At 42.3% G+C, this 14,645-nt stretch overlaps 1 protein-coding gene across 1 annotated transcript in view; it reads left to right on the top strand.

Annotated features, from left to right (window-relative positions):
• The window catches only part of grin2da (glutamate receptor, ionotropic, N-methyl D-aspartate 2D, a), a 209,598-nt gene that overhangs the window by 40,397 nt on the left and 154,556 nt on the right, over positions 1–14,645 (top strand). The gene's annotated exons all lie outside the window — the stretch shown is intronic.

The raw sequence follows: 14,645 nt of genomic DNA, 5'->3' as shown, positions 1-14,645 counted from the left end.
GTGCTAACAAGTGGATCAGAGTACAGCCATATACAGGTCATATATATTCATATAGGTGTCACATGGTTTCCACACCTTACTTACATAAGGCTATAGTCTTAACCTATATGTGTGAAGATATAACTCCTGTCCTTTTTTACCTACCTACTGTCACATATCTCATCCATCCTGGAGCTGGATTTGGACAGTTATGTTCTTTCCCTACATCCTTACCTATAAGTCTTTGGCTGACCGAGCTTCAGAGGATATTGGTGTCTCCAGCTGGACACTACCAGTCATAACTGTGGCTAAGAGAAAATTGTGTAACACTATGAGGTCTTTGTGACCTGCAGTCCTGTAGTGTGGATGTGAGCCTACAAAATAAGAAAGAAGGCTAGAGGGAGAAATATTCCTTTACACAATTTAGTACCACAGTACACCGTGATTTCTAGGAGACCGGTTTGAATGGAACAAAACACTATAAAATCCATTCTCCATTTAAACTGGGGTGAACTAATGACTAATACCATGCAGCTGTGCAGGCTGGTGAGGTTTCCTCTTGCATTTTAATATGATTGTTGCCTGCAGTCATTTCTTTTTAAAGGTCCTCTCCAGACATGTTTTAAACTCTGTAAAAATACACTGCTATGATAAAAAAAAAATGTTCCCACATAAAAAGTAATAAAAAATAAAGAAAACAGAGGCTGGAAGTTCATCTACTCTTACTTCCTCATTGAGAAATCTGGATCAGGCCTTGAGCCCCGCCCACCACCTGCTGGCTCCAGGTGTCCAGGTGAAAGAGCAGAGAGGATGAAGGTGTTAGAGGAGGAAACATCAGAGAGACTCAGCCACAGGTTTGAGCCTCAGCCAGACCCAGACTTAGATGAGGAGTCTGTTGAGACCAGAATCAGAGACTAGCAGACAGATCAGAACGGTTAGCATAGTTAGCATCTTTTATTTGTTTACGTTGTTTGTTAGCTTGTAACTGGCAGTGGCTGACACAGTGTTGGTGGTTGTGCTAATGCTAGTTGACAAGATTGGTTCCTTAGGTTATTTGACATATAAGGGTGTCTGGATCTGTTTTTATGAGACTGTCATTGGTTCACTGCAGTTCTTTATTTGATTATTTCATTCATGATATGTCTTGTATTATATGGATGTTAACAAGGTTAAACACTTCATTGTGACAGGAGGGGATTTTTAATATTTCTTTGGAACATTCATATGGGTATAGCATTTCCATCCCATAATTAATTACATGCTATTCATACAAACTTTGCAGTAAGATGATACTGTGAAAGGAAATGACAGAAGAAATAAAGTTGACCACTTGAAATGAGGCCACGTAGCATCTTCTCTGAATGTATTATTAAGCAGTATTCACTGGCTGAATGTCTCATTAACAACCATCAGCTCTATTCTGTGCAACAACTTATAAAATGAATTCCGCATCAGTTTGACTAATTCAAGATGCCAGAACAAAGTTAAGACTTGTTCCCATCTTCATATAGCTGTCAAACTGCTCCCTGTCTTCATCTTAAATTGTTTCCCCTCTGGACTGCTTTTGATGCGTTCAGAACCAGACCAGTCAGCTGGGAAATCTGGGATTTGCGGGCAAATGAGCGCTGCTACTTCCAAACTGAGGCAGACGAAAGCAAGAGGCTGGAGCTACATTTTCTCATTGTCAAGCTGCATCTCAGTCGTATTTTGGCTAATTTGCATTTTCACTGTGATGTATTTAAGATAAACACATTTAAAGCCAAATGTCCATGTTAAAGGATCTCAGTGGGATAGATGTTCCTTTAATACAGACCAAGCTGCCTTTATTACAGACAGGGCTGTAATAAATGCAGACACCATAAACAGCCCCCTGTCATTTCTCTTCTCTGTGCTTTATGTACCTTCCATCTGTACTGCAGTGGCCACAGCAGCCTATTCTTTCTCAAGTGCTGCAGAGTCAATATAATAGTCATATTCTGACATAAAAAATTGCATCTCAAATGGCAGGTTCCACAGCTTTTTTGAGCGTTACTTTAAAATTTTCACCCTGCAGAGCAGCTGAGGAGAAGTTGAGTCTTTTTATCCTGCAGACGCAGAATCATCAAACATGATGCGCTGGTGCAGCATGGGGTGGCAGTAAGTATGCCTTACGTGATATTAAGACAAAAGATAAAGTTATTAAATTACCTTATGTGCTAAGTGGCCTTTACAAGGAAAGCAGCTCCATTAGAGTCTGCTGTCGCAAAGAAACATGTCTCAGACCAAAATGGAGCCGCAGAGCTGAGGAACTGAAGGCTTGGCGGGATTAAAATGTGATGTTGTTTTTGGAGGACGACGAGGAGGGTTTCAAAGCCACAGATGTGACGTTGTAGGCAGAAGTGAAGCCTGTGCCCGGACCCAAGAGCACTTTGTTGCAACTAAATGAAAAATGCATAAATCTGCACAGTCAGGGTGGACATTAATGAGGAGGTGATGTGTGTTTTAACTGTCCTAATGCTGCTAAAAGCCTTTTTATACATTACACAAAGCTCTTAGATTCAATCAGCAGTCTGGATGTAAGCAATGTAACAGGATGGGTGGTCCATGTGTAGCCTCAGAGTAAAATACTAAAGTGTCCAGCTGTACTGCATCTAGTTCTTTAATTTGGTCATAAAGGAACTGCAGTTCTGATACAGCAAGTCGCTGAATTTACAGGTATACAGGTTGTACTCTAATGTTAGCTAGAGTTACAATACAACACCTCCTAATTAGTTAGTTTGGGGCCTAAGGGGTTGCTTAGAGACCTTAAAAACAACAACATATACTTTTAGATGCTCCCTGTTGCACTTGGCACAAACGGAAAGTGACAAAAGTCTTTGCCTCAAAAGAGTTCAAATCCTGCCAAACTCAGACCACTGCTTTCTGGAAGTTCCAGAAAAGGCCGTAGCCATGTCTGTTACGATATCAGAAAAGTGTGGGACTGGGGTTTTCAGATAGGGTTCAACACCTCAATAAGCGACCGAAAGTCCAGGGTGGCCGGGCTCAGCCTTAGAGATAAGGTAAGGAGCTCTGATATCTGGAGGCAGCTTGGATTAGAGTTGCTGCTCCTTCACATTGAAAGGAGCCAGTTGAGTTGGTTAGGATGCCTTTCGGGCACCTCCCCCTGGAGGTTTACCAGGTACATCCAACTGGCAAGAGGCCTTAGGGTAGACCCAGAACACGCTGAAGAGATTATATATCTCATCTGGCCTGGGAAGGCCTCATTATCCCCTAGGAAGAGCTGGAAAATGTTGCTGGGGACAGGGATGTCTGGTCTACTTTGCCTGACCTGCTGCCACTGCGACCTGACCTTGGACAAGCAGAAGAAAATCAATGGATGGATCTCATTAAGTACTTTGTTTGAAGTATACAATTGCCTTTAATCCTCTAACATGTCTACTAGTGCCGTGCTCTACTGATTTCGAGGTACACAGGATTAAAACAAAATGAAATGCAACTATAACTTGTTCTTTTTAGCGGATGCTCAATGCAAACCATCCAGCAGCATCATCATAAAGTAGATGGTCATAAATTGCAACCACTGTCTACCTCCTGGTGAAGACAGAGTTTGATTCCCGGGGGGGAAACATCTTGCTGAGACACCATTAGGTGAGTTCATGGGTGGGAAGAAAGTGTAAGATCACATACTTGCCCAAGCATGAGCAACTCCTACTTGTTGCTTGTGTCACCAGCACAGTGAGGGAGTGACAGCTTGAACCCATGTGTCACACCCTCATGGTCAAGCTCTGACAGGTGAACAGAAGTCACAGGTGTCTCAAAGGTAAAGGATGTTTGTGGGCAAACAGTATAATTAACACTGAATGGGACTGAAGTGCAGGGGTAATTGGTCTTTCTAAACTGGGAGAAAACAATGAAAATGTCATGAATAAAATAACATATTTAGCATGTGGGACTTCATGAGACAAACTATCGGTGTTTATGCCATGCCCGACCTTTTGAGCAACACCACAAACACATGAGATGACAAGTGGCACTAAATCAGTTTAGTTCGCATAATGACTGAAAGGACAAATGTATCATGAACACAGTTTGTCATAATTGCTGGCACATCTGTTCATTTCAGTTACTTGTGTGTTACATTTGCATTTCAGTGGCAGCATCAAGTTGTGAATTGATGGTAATACATATGCACTTGAGACTGTGCTGTCGAGTTAAAACAAGAAATGTGTGCAAAAGTTTCAAAGAGACTAAAATGGATCTTCTCATGATTTCATAAGGTTTTCTCACCATGTAAACATTGTTCTCAAGTTGAAAAACCTCAGACATTTGCAGGTTTCTGCATTAACATGGACCTTCATACAAGAGAGACTGTCCTGTAAAAGCCCAAGCAGCTTATTATGACCCATAAATACAGGACTTTAAGTTTATATCCTGTTTGAGGTCAATTGTCGTCATTCTTTCTTTTAATCATCATTGTTCCACCACTGTGAGTTTCAATGAGTCCTCCAACCTGAACAACCGTATAGTACCTCTACGGCAGCTGGTTGTCAGGGTTACAATAATACTCGACCATTATCGCTTTGGTTTCAATAATAAATGGTTATGGCTTGGTTATGTTTAGGCACAAAAACCACTTGGTGTGGTTTAGGAAAAGTATTAGATGGTCTTTGTTGTCATGGTCACAGTAATAAAAGAAACAACATAAAATGCTGTTTTCATATGGGAATGGTTTCCTGTGTGAAATTCCTGTGTTTTGTTGACCCATCCATCCACCCCAACTTAGTCCTGATGTGGACTTTGTTGCTCTTTATACTGTGTCACTGGACTTCTTCCTTTGCTCCTGTCATAATTACTGTGGCCTCTAAATGTTGCCTAACTACAAAATGTAATTATGGGTCATAATAACCTGCTGTGCAAATGACCTATGGGCTTATTATTAGCATGAGGCCTGTCCTCTGTATTTATTATTGTAGCCATGACCACGAAGGTCTTCTAACCTTAAGGAAATACCTTTTTTAACCCAATCCATGATCTCTGCCCAAACTGGTGAACCCAAATCAAACCATTTCCATTCCACAAGCTTTGTTTATTTTTATGACCATGAAGATGAATGTCTGGTTCGCCTGCTGCCTTAGGGGAAGTACTTCAGGTTGAAGGACTTATAATAAGAATAGATCCACTCAGTGATTCTTCATAGGGAGTTCCGGCCCCCTGCGGGTGCTAAATGGTTTTTGGTGGTCGAAAGATTATTTAATGAATGAGAGAAATAATATTTCAAATATACACTCATATCCTTTGTAAAAAATCCCGTTTACTTCTCATATAATGAGTATTTGCACCCTCTAGGTCTACTCTGGTAATAAATCAACTGGAGTTGCCAGAAAATGGGAAACAATGATTGGTTTTGGTGTCTTGTTCCCTAGTCTTGTCAGGGGGGTTGCACACAGTCATTAGACGCCAGTCAGTTTCAGAACCCCCTGCATTACAGCTGCAAATCATGACTGAGACAGCATTCCCACTTGTGCTGTGATGCTGTAATTTCCATCAGAGGTAAAGTTTGAGAAAGATGAAAGAAAGAGAAAGAAACAGCAGGAGTATCTAATAGAACGCAAACATTTAATATGTTGTTCATTCTTTTGAAAAACCCTTACATGAAATAAGAAACTTGAGTGATCCCACAAGTTAATCAGCAAAAAGCAAAATATTATGAACTATCTCCAAGAGCTATTAACACAAGATATTAACAAAAAATCAAAGGGCAGGGGAAGAACGTGATGTCGTTGGAGAAGGGACAGCAGCTGAATGTGAAAGTGAGCGACCGAGGTGCAGAGGTGTTCAGAGACAGGATGATCGGAGGCTGAATGTGATCAGTATTTATGCTGATGGGGTCAAGAGGGCTTTGAATAGTTTCAAGAAGCTGTGTGTGAACGTTTGAACTCTGTGATCCGTAAATTAAAGAAGAACAACTCCTGACCTTTTTGTCCTAGGCTCCAGTCAATGTTCACATACTGATTGATCTAAAGTGAGGAAGCAGAACATGACAATCTGCTTTAATTGACTGAAGTGACACAAATGGTGTGTTAATTATCACAGATAACGAGGAGATCTGTAACCAAAGCTGCACACAGAGGCCAAGACTCTGTCGCTTGGTACTTGTGATATAATGTAGGAATACAGTTTGTCCACTTTTATACAATTTACCAATGATGGATTTATGCTTCATTAATTAGTGCACATGTTGCCATAGAATACACAGCAGCTATTTAAAAAGCTTTAGTAACAACAGGTCGGTGACTGTTTTCTGAGTGATCAAATAAAAATACACCAGATTTGAGGTAAACACTCAGAGAAACCAAATCCTGCAAGGTTGGATGGTGGGTCCAGGTGGGCGGGGCTTGGGGTGTGGCTGAGAGTGGTGACTGCTTTGTTGTGACATCACAAAGTTCCAGAAGTCCTGACGGCTGGTTTTAAGGCTCAGCTTCTGAATACAGGCTGTGTGAATTTCTCTGTGGACTGAGGCTTTGATACTTTCATAATCAAAAAACACATGGACATCTACCTTTAGACTGTGTGGACCTTTAAATAAATAAATACAATTTTCAAATAAAAATACTGCATGAGAGAAGTATCTGTGTCTTTTTCAGCAGCTTGTTGTGTTGCAAGTAATGTTTTAGAAATCTAAACATGACTCGCTAACATCACCACGCTGTACTAATGCACAGCAATGATTAAACGCTAACTGCTAAAATCAGCATGCCGTATGCTACATGGCATTGCTAACATACTGATGTTTAGCAGGTGTAAAGTTTACCACGTACACCATCTTAGTGTTAGCACGTCTCAGACCTGTAGTACTGCACCTGCCCACTGGATTTCCCCAGACTTTCTTCCTGCTCACCTGTTTTCCATGCACACAATCACTGGAACTTCCCCACCTATCTACACATCTGTTCCTCATTTCCCTCATCTGCTTCCTGGGTTTATACCAATCCTTTTCTCCAGTCAATTGCCAGATCATTTGCTAATGTCTCTGTGTGTTTCCTGCTGCGGACTAATGTTCCTGCTACCTAGATAAAGTTACCTGTTGTCTGCACCTGTCTGCCTGGCTGTAGACCTGGTCCTCAGCACTTCATCTCTTTAAGTTCCTTCATTGCATCTGCCTTGATAATTTGAATTGCACTTTAATTAGAGGCTGAAGTGAATGTCATTAGGTTTGCAGGTATTTGGTTATCAAAATAGATAAATAAATAGATTACTGCAATAACCAGCATCATGAAAAGTCAGAGGTTTTAGTAAATAACATCCTCAACCAAGCTATAAATAACCAATGAACTGAAGCATTACAAAAGCTCTTGGACACAAAGCTCTTGCTGGGATTGTTTGAAAAGCTCGGCTCTGTCTTCAGTAAAGTCTCAGATTTAACACTGCAGCTTCTGTCAGCTCTACTTCACTGTAAAACAAGCAAAGCTCAGAGGATGAAGCTGCAGGGTTGTCAGTGGCCAAAGAACCAGCTGCTGGGGATAAAGTCCTCAATATAAAAGTTAAAACAAAACCTTTCTTTCCTCCTGTGGTAAAAACTGCTGATGTGTCCTTGAGCAAGGCACTAAACCGTGATACTATACGCTCCAGTTGTTCAGTGATGGCAGTTTGCAGCTGAGGTGGCAGATCTGCTCTGTCGACCGTCTTGGATAAATGAAGGTTTAAAAAAAAGGGTGTGATGGGTCAGAAAGCAGAAACGTCATTATGTGTCTTATTGAAACCAGAGGAAGACTTCTTTTACTGCATGAAATTTCCATTTATGGCAGAGATGCAGGAGCATGAACATCTATGAAAAGCAGTTTGCTGTGACGAAATTGAATTCCATCTGTCAGTGTGTGTGTGTGTGTGTGTGTGTGTGTGTGTGTGTGTGTGTGTGTGTGTGTGTGTGTGTGTGTGTGAGAGAGACAGAGAGAGAGAGAGGCTGAGTGTGTAATGCTGGATGTTTTAAATCACTGTGTGACCTTCCATGTGTGATATTATGTGTGATTGTGTTTCTGGGGGAGGGACTGGTTTGCAGTTGTCTTGGTACATTATTGAGGAGGAGGGGCTGGTGGAGGCTTTTTGGTGTTTGGGGGTCAAGGAACCAGATGATGGATTATGGGATGTTTTGCTCTTTCCACCAGCCAGCTCACGACAGTGATGGCTGTCGTTCTCTGCACTGTTATTGGCTGTGAGTGCATGTGTGTCTGTGCTGTGAGAGTGTGTCATTACAGTGTTGGTACACAGATATTTAAGTATATCTGGAAGTGTGTGTGTGTGTGTGTGTGTGTGTGTGTGTGTGTCTAAGCTTTCCTGAGTGAAAATCATTTAATTAATAAAATGTAATTAATGATCTGTTGAACGAGTACTCAGTAGTTATTACTATATTATTACATGAAGATTCACGGGTTGAACCACTACACACCTGTAGAGTTGCATGGTGCTATGGTGAGTCAGCAAACAGTCGTTTATTTACACATCCAGCAGTTACGGAGCAACATTATCATTCATTTGGAGTCATGGTTCTGGCCATGTAGTGATATCAGTCCAGTGTTCCCTCTCTTCTAGCTCTGTGTTTGGTCTCCACCAGCCCCAGAGGGAAATCTGTGGCTCTTTAGCTGCTAAATGCTCCAGTGTGTTCACCAGCTGGTCTCTAACTGTGTCCGTCTGCTGTTTGTCTGTGTTAGTGTTTATGTAAAGTCTAAGATCCAGACATCACAGTTCAAATATGAAAGCAGTGTCAGAAACTCCAGGCATTAAAACACCTGTCAGTGTATTTGATTTAGATTTCTGCCAGTGGGACAGTCCACATGTAAACAACAGTTTCCACTCTGACCCTCATCAGAGCAGATTTTTTTAATGCCAAGGTCACTGGGCTCTATGCTCTTGTGTTTACTTCTCCAACAAGTAGGAGAAACCACAGAATATTAATAGTTGAGACAAGTATTATTTTGAAAGTGCTCTGCAGTTTTATCAAAGTAATGGATAAGGCCAATCACAGGTGAGTGTTCTCTGTAACCATGGCGTTAAAACACAGCTGATATGTCTCAGTATTCTATAGGTGAGTCTTAAATGTCTGTATCTGTCTCTGATTTATTATACATGAACTTGTGTGTTGTGTATGTGTGTGTGTGTGTGTGTGTGTGTGTGTCTATCTGTACATGAACACATTTGAATGTGTCTTCACACATGGCTGCCTGAGTGTATGTTTGTATTTCTGTGTGTGTGTGTGTGTGTGTGTCAGCAGGCAGGCAGTGCGACAGGGCAGACAGCTCCTATTGCTCTTTTTGGATGAGAGCAGAGCGTCTGGCAGCGCGTCGACAGCCTCGACTGGATATCATCACAGCGGCTGGGTGCGTCGGTTCAGGCCTCAGAGTCACGTGCGTCTTGGCCTGATGTCTGAGTGCCTGCAGTCAGACAGCAGCTTTAGGACGGCCGGATGTTAGCTGTTATTTGGTTTTTTATTTTTTCTTCCATCCTTCAACTATCTTTATCCTGTGACCTCGGGGGAGGAGATCAGTCCTGGAGTGCAATGTGACATCTGGGTTTTTTCTACAGTATTATGCATTGTGTGTGTCTGTGTGTGTGCACTTCATATGCTCTTTGTGGAGTTTAGTAATTCTCCTAAAGACAATCTGTGTATGTGTGCTTCTATTTGCATATAATGAATGCATGGGAACTGTGTGTGTGTGTGTGTGTGTGTGTGTGTGTGTGTGTGTGTGTGTGTGTGTGTGTGTGTGTGTGTGTGGGGCTTGTACAGTGTAGCCTTCCTGACTGGTGCCTGGCAGTGACGTGGCTGCTAGCAGAGACAGAGATGGATAGCCATGCAGCAGTTGAGGGTCAAGGATACAGTCGGCTCAGCTCAGTGCACCAGAAGCACAAACACACTGACACTGGAGGCTGGAGGACACTCCTTCTGAAGAAAGAAAAAAAACAGTCCACAAAGATGCAGATTGACTTTCTGGTGGGAAAAAGGTGATTGTCTAAGAGTTCAGCTCAGTTTAGGATCATTATAAAGGACGGCGTGTTGTGGTAATTCAAGGCTGCCCCTCCTCCCCCCAAAAAAGAAACAAACTAGAGGTGTACATGTACGTTCAAGCCAAAACTAGGGCAGGTGCTGGGCCTAAAACAAACCAACGAAGAACAAAGAAGAGCAAATGTCTTGCACACTGCAGGGCTCCAGTTTTCACTTAATTTACTACACCAAAAAAATCAGTGACGTTTCGAGCCCCCCTGCTCTTCATCAGAAAAAACAAGCGGCATCGGTCATTTGTTCAGATGCTTCAAATGAGCCATTGGTGATTAGTGACTCTGTCAGTGGTCAAAGACACATGAGCTTGTTATAGCAGCGAGAGATGAGACGAGCCCACAGGTCGTCTGTGCAGCCGGTTGTTTTGACACATAGTTAGGTTTTGTTGCTAGGCAACATCTAGTGGCTGTAGTAGTGATGACAGGAGCAAAGGGAAAAGTGCGGTGACGTAGTTTATAGAGCGACAAAGTCCACGTCAGGAGGAGGTTGGGGTGGATGGATGAATATGACCCAGGAAAGCGGTGTTTGATTCCCATTGCTCCGGTTGGAGGAAACTCCTGAGGAAGAGGTTGGAGCGGACGGTTGGACCCCAACACATGACTGAACCTCAGAGGTCGTGGTTCACATCCCATCTCCTGCTAACACTCAACATCTGGGTCTTTACACCAAGATAAACTGAGCAGTGTTTGTTACTGCAAGTCATGTCTGAAATGATGCCACTGAGTCATGGAGAAGCCACTGATGACTTTGTTTTGTCGTTCAGGTGTGAAGACAAACACGAGTTGCTGAATAGTCTAAGCTGGCTCTGTATTAGCGTCTAGGATACAAGGCGTTGTCTCCGAGGCTCAGTTGACCTGAACCAACTACAGACTCATTTAATTACCTCAACAACTACCAGACCATGTAAACGTCACAGTCTCTGATGATATAACTGGTGTTGAGACCACTTTGTGACTTAGGGCGATTTAAAGAGAATCGACTTGACAACACGGTCTGCCAGGGGAAATAAAGGTAGACAGAAACAACAAGTTTTACAACATGTCACTCTTATTTGTCGCTGAGGATCTAACTGAGTGAAGTGCAGTGAAGGTGTAGCTGCTGTAGACATAATAAGTTTTATCACACCTGGTTCATGCAGGGTAATATTTTTTTTAAAATAAAACTTTCTGCGTAATTAAAAAAATTACATTTGTAACCTCGTCTGTTTTGAGTTGCCCTGCTTCATGCCGCATTCTTTAAGTGACACAACATATACTTATATTGGTTTTTCTTGGCTTTTAAAAGTAATTCGACTGTGACTCCACAGTAGTATACAGTAATTCATTTAGTGAAGGAAGTGGCAATGAATCAGGGCTGGGGAGGGATGGTAGAGGGAGCTACTGAAAAGAGCAAAAAATTTAAAAAAAATAAAATATGAATGTGAACTAGTTCATTTTCACTTTGAGTCAGCTCCTGTGAGGTGTGAACGCTGACGTCAGTGGTAAAAGCTCGTACCATAGAAAACCTGTGAACAGCAGTGGGTCAAAACTGGAGCAGAAAGTTGGTGCATGAATATAATGGACATTTACGACAGACTGGATAACAACTTAAGAGCCAGGTCATATATAACAATAGAGTTTATGATTTTCTATTATTTTCTGTAGTAAAGCTGTAGTGATATGATATAATATTGTTGTGTTTACATCTGAGCAGACAGCTGATAAATCTGACCAGCAGTCAGATTTATCAGTGCTGATATGCTCAGCTCCACTCAGCCATGTTTATTGATTTCTGTAAAGACGGCCAAGTTGTGCGTTGAGAAAAGCAGATCAGCTTTTCACTTATCTTTACTGCCGGCCCAGAGCTGAAGGAGGATCCCCAACATGGCCGCCAGAGAGTTATTACCTCACCTTGAAGCCCTTCATTATCCAAAAGATAATAGGAGCCCAGACACAGTGGCAGCGAGGGTTAATTATGTTGTTCACTGAAACAAAAGAACTAACAGGATGAGTGTGAACCGCCAACTTAACAATTGACTTTTTGCCAAGTCTCTGTGTTCCCTCCGATGTGACGGGAAAATGAGTCTAATTTCTGTGGCTCAGTCTGACAGACAGTACAACTTCAGTCACTGATGAGCTGCCGTGTTAAACAAACTGTGATGTTCAACACCTCTGGGTCACACCTGTTGTTTCCCATTTTCCTCATTCCCCATTTCAGAGTCACACCAGGAACAAGACAGACTTTAAATCTAATTACGAGGAACAGATTTTAAGACATAAAATGTCACTACTTTTCTTTCCATAGGCAACAGGTTGTTCATCAGACTTTTCTGCAAACCACAGACAATTTTTAAAGACATAAGTTTTGCAAAGTGATTTTAAAAGATGTTGGTGGTTCCTTCCCCACCCTTCTTACCCTAAGGCAGGAAGTTCTAGAGCTGAAGGGCCCAGACTACAAGAGCCTGATATGTGGGAGACTGTAACCTGTGTCTGTTTAAAGATGGTCTTTAGATCTGGCAAAGTACCCGGGGAGCCTACTGGGTTCAGGGGTCCCCTAAGCCGTCCTGAGCCTCTGATTTCTGGTAGAGAGTTAAAGGGCTCAGCTCACTGCTGGGCATTGAGGATACTGCAAGTGTGCCAATCATTTGCAAAACAGTACAATTTTAGTGAAAAGATGTAACTATAAAAAAATATATCATTTTTCTAAATGTTTTTAAACACTTTTTAAATTTTTTTATTTATCACTGTGTTGAGCCAATGATAAGAACTTTTATGTCATCAGTCCTGCAGTTTCGCAGCTGGACCTCATTGTGTACTTGTTTGCTGTGTCTCAGCCTGATTGACATCCATGGCCAGAACTGGAGAATCAGAGTGGAAATCTGGTTAGCAACAGGAAGACTTATAAAGGCGAGAGAGACAGATGGTGAATCAACAAGTGATCCCTCCCCTGTCAAACAAAAAAGACAAACTGAGCTTCCCCTGCCTTCAGCTCAGTCCTGAATGTTCGATTGTTATCATTCAAATAAAAAGAGCTCTGAGAACGCTGTATTTGGCCTTCAAATTGTTACAAGGTCGGATGTGGGCCGCCAACATTCTTGTGATTTTCAAGTTGCCAAATAGGCAAAAGAGGTTGTGAGGAATTTCAAGAGACTGGGTCTGGGCGTTTTTCAGCCAATCATATCAGATTATCTACCTTGATCCCCTCTGCTCTGCACAACACTCAGGAAGCCTTGTGTTTCTTTTAGTCTGCTGTAGCTTGAGGAATCATCCTAAGCACAAAAATAATGTGCCTCTCAGAGGATTTAATATTGAACTGTCACGCAACATCAACTTCTCAAATAACAGCCGATCCCGTCTTCCCCTGCCGATAAACAAATGCACAAAATGATGAATCTGCTGTGGCCTGGAGGCTGGTTTCCAAGATTTCTGGCTGCGGTTCAAATAAGACAATCCAGAGAAGTGATTTGAATGAAGTGATTTGAATGAAAATTAGGCAAAAAGATAACAAGAGTCAATGAGACAGTGAAGATGTTTATGCAAAGCATCGAGTATCAGCTGCTGTTTTGTTCCTCCTCATGTCCTCTTTCTTCTTCGTGATGTTCTTCACTTTCGTGTGGTTTTATCAAAGTGTCAATGTGAATCAATCGCTAAAATGGAAATTGATCTTCCCACGAATCTGACACATTTCTTTGAACTAGCACTTGGTAGGTAATTGGGGTCAAGGGTGGAGGGAGGTATTGATTTCTGTTGGAGCCCCCTTCCCTCTGCCTCTGCCATTTCCACACACGCACACACTCACACACACCTTTTATTGTTTTGTCAATGGCATGAAGCCTCACTTACACTTTTTTTCCCGTCATATATCTCCGCGTGCTTACACATGTTCATGCAGATCCTGAAACAGCTGCATCAGCGCGCGGTAAGGAAGCTGTAATTCATCCTGCTGGCTGAGGTGTGTTCGGTTTACAGCCGGTCCCCCGGGGATTCTGGGACTGTTGGGTGTGTGTGTGTGTGTGTGTGTGTGTGTTTGGGAGTGTTCAAACAATGGGGTTAACCGTCCGATATGTGTGTGTGTGTGTGTGTGTGTGTGTGTGTGTGTGTGGCTGGTTAAAGTGAAACGCAGCTATGGGCTTGGGTCGAACAGTGTGTGTTGATTTGCTGCTGTCTTGCAGGTGTTTGTGTGTCGCACATGACCGCGCAGCTGATCTGTTAACTGTAGCTGCTGCTGTTGAAGCTCATATGCAAACAGGCTAATGCTGATCAACCCAGGCCACTCAATACGCTCGCAAATCTGTGTAGCGGTCAATATTTGGACAGCAGCACGGCCTGATGGTCACAGCCTATCCTGTAACAACAACACCATGGGTTTGATCATTGATTAATCTCTTGATTCCAGTTCCAATAAATAAAATTGTGAAAAATTCCCCAGAGTTTCCCCAGAAAATCTGACTAAGCGGAAAGAGACTGTAGGTGTAAGCCTGCAACTGGGCGCCTACACCAGGAGGTGTTCTTCCCCTTCCCATGTTTCCCATTTGCTGCAGGAAAGAACAACAATCTATACGGCGTGAAAATGGCAAGTTTTGATTTGGATTTGGATCCTGTGTAGTCGCACAGTGGACATACGTCTTTACTGTTTTTTGGGGCGTTTTCTTTGCAGGGAA

This window comes from Trachinotus anak, unplaced genomic scaffold (assembly GCF_046630095.1).
Source record: "Trachinotus anak isolate AG129_WGS33_773 ecotype Australia unplaced genomic scaffold, CSIRO_AGI_Tana_v1 ptg000016l, whole genome shotgun sequence".
Classification (NCBI taxonomy): domain Eukaryota; kingdom Metazoa; phylum Chordata; class Actinopteri; order Carangiformes; family Carangidae; genus Trachinotus; species Trachinotus anak.
This window is presented reverse-complemented; position numbering and strand designations above follow the sequence as displayed.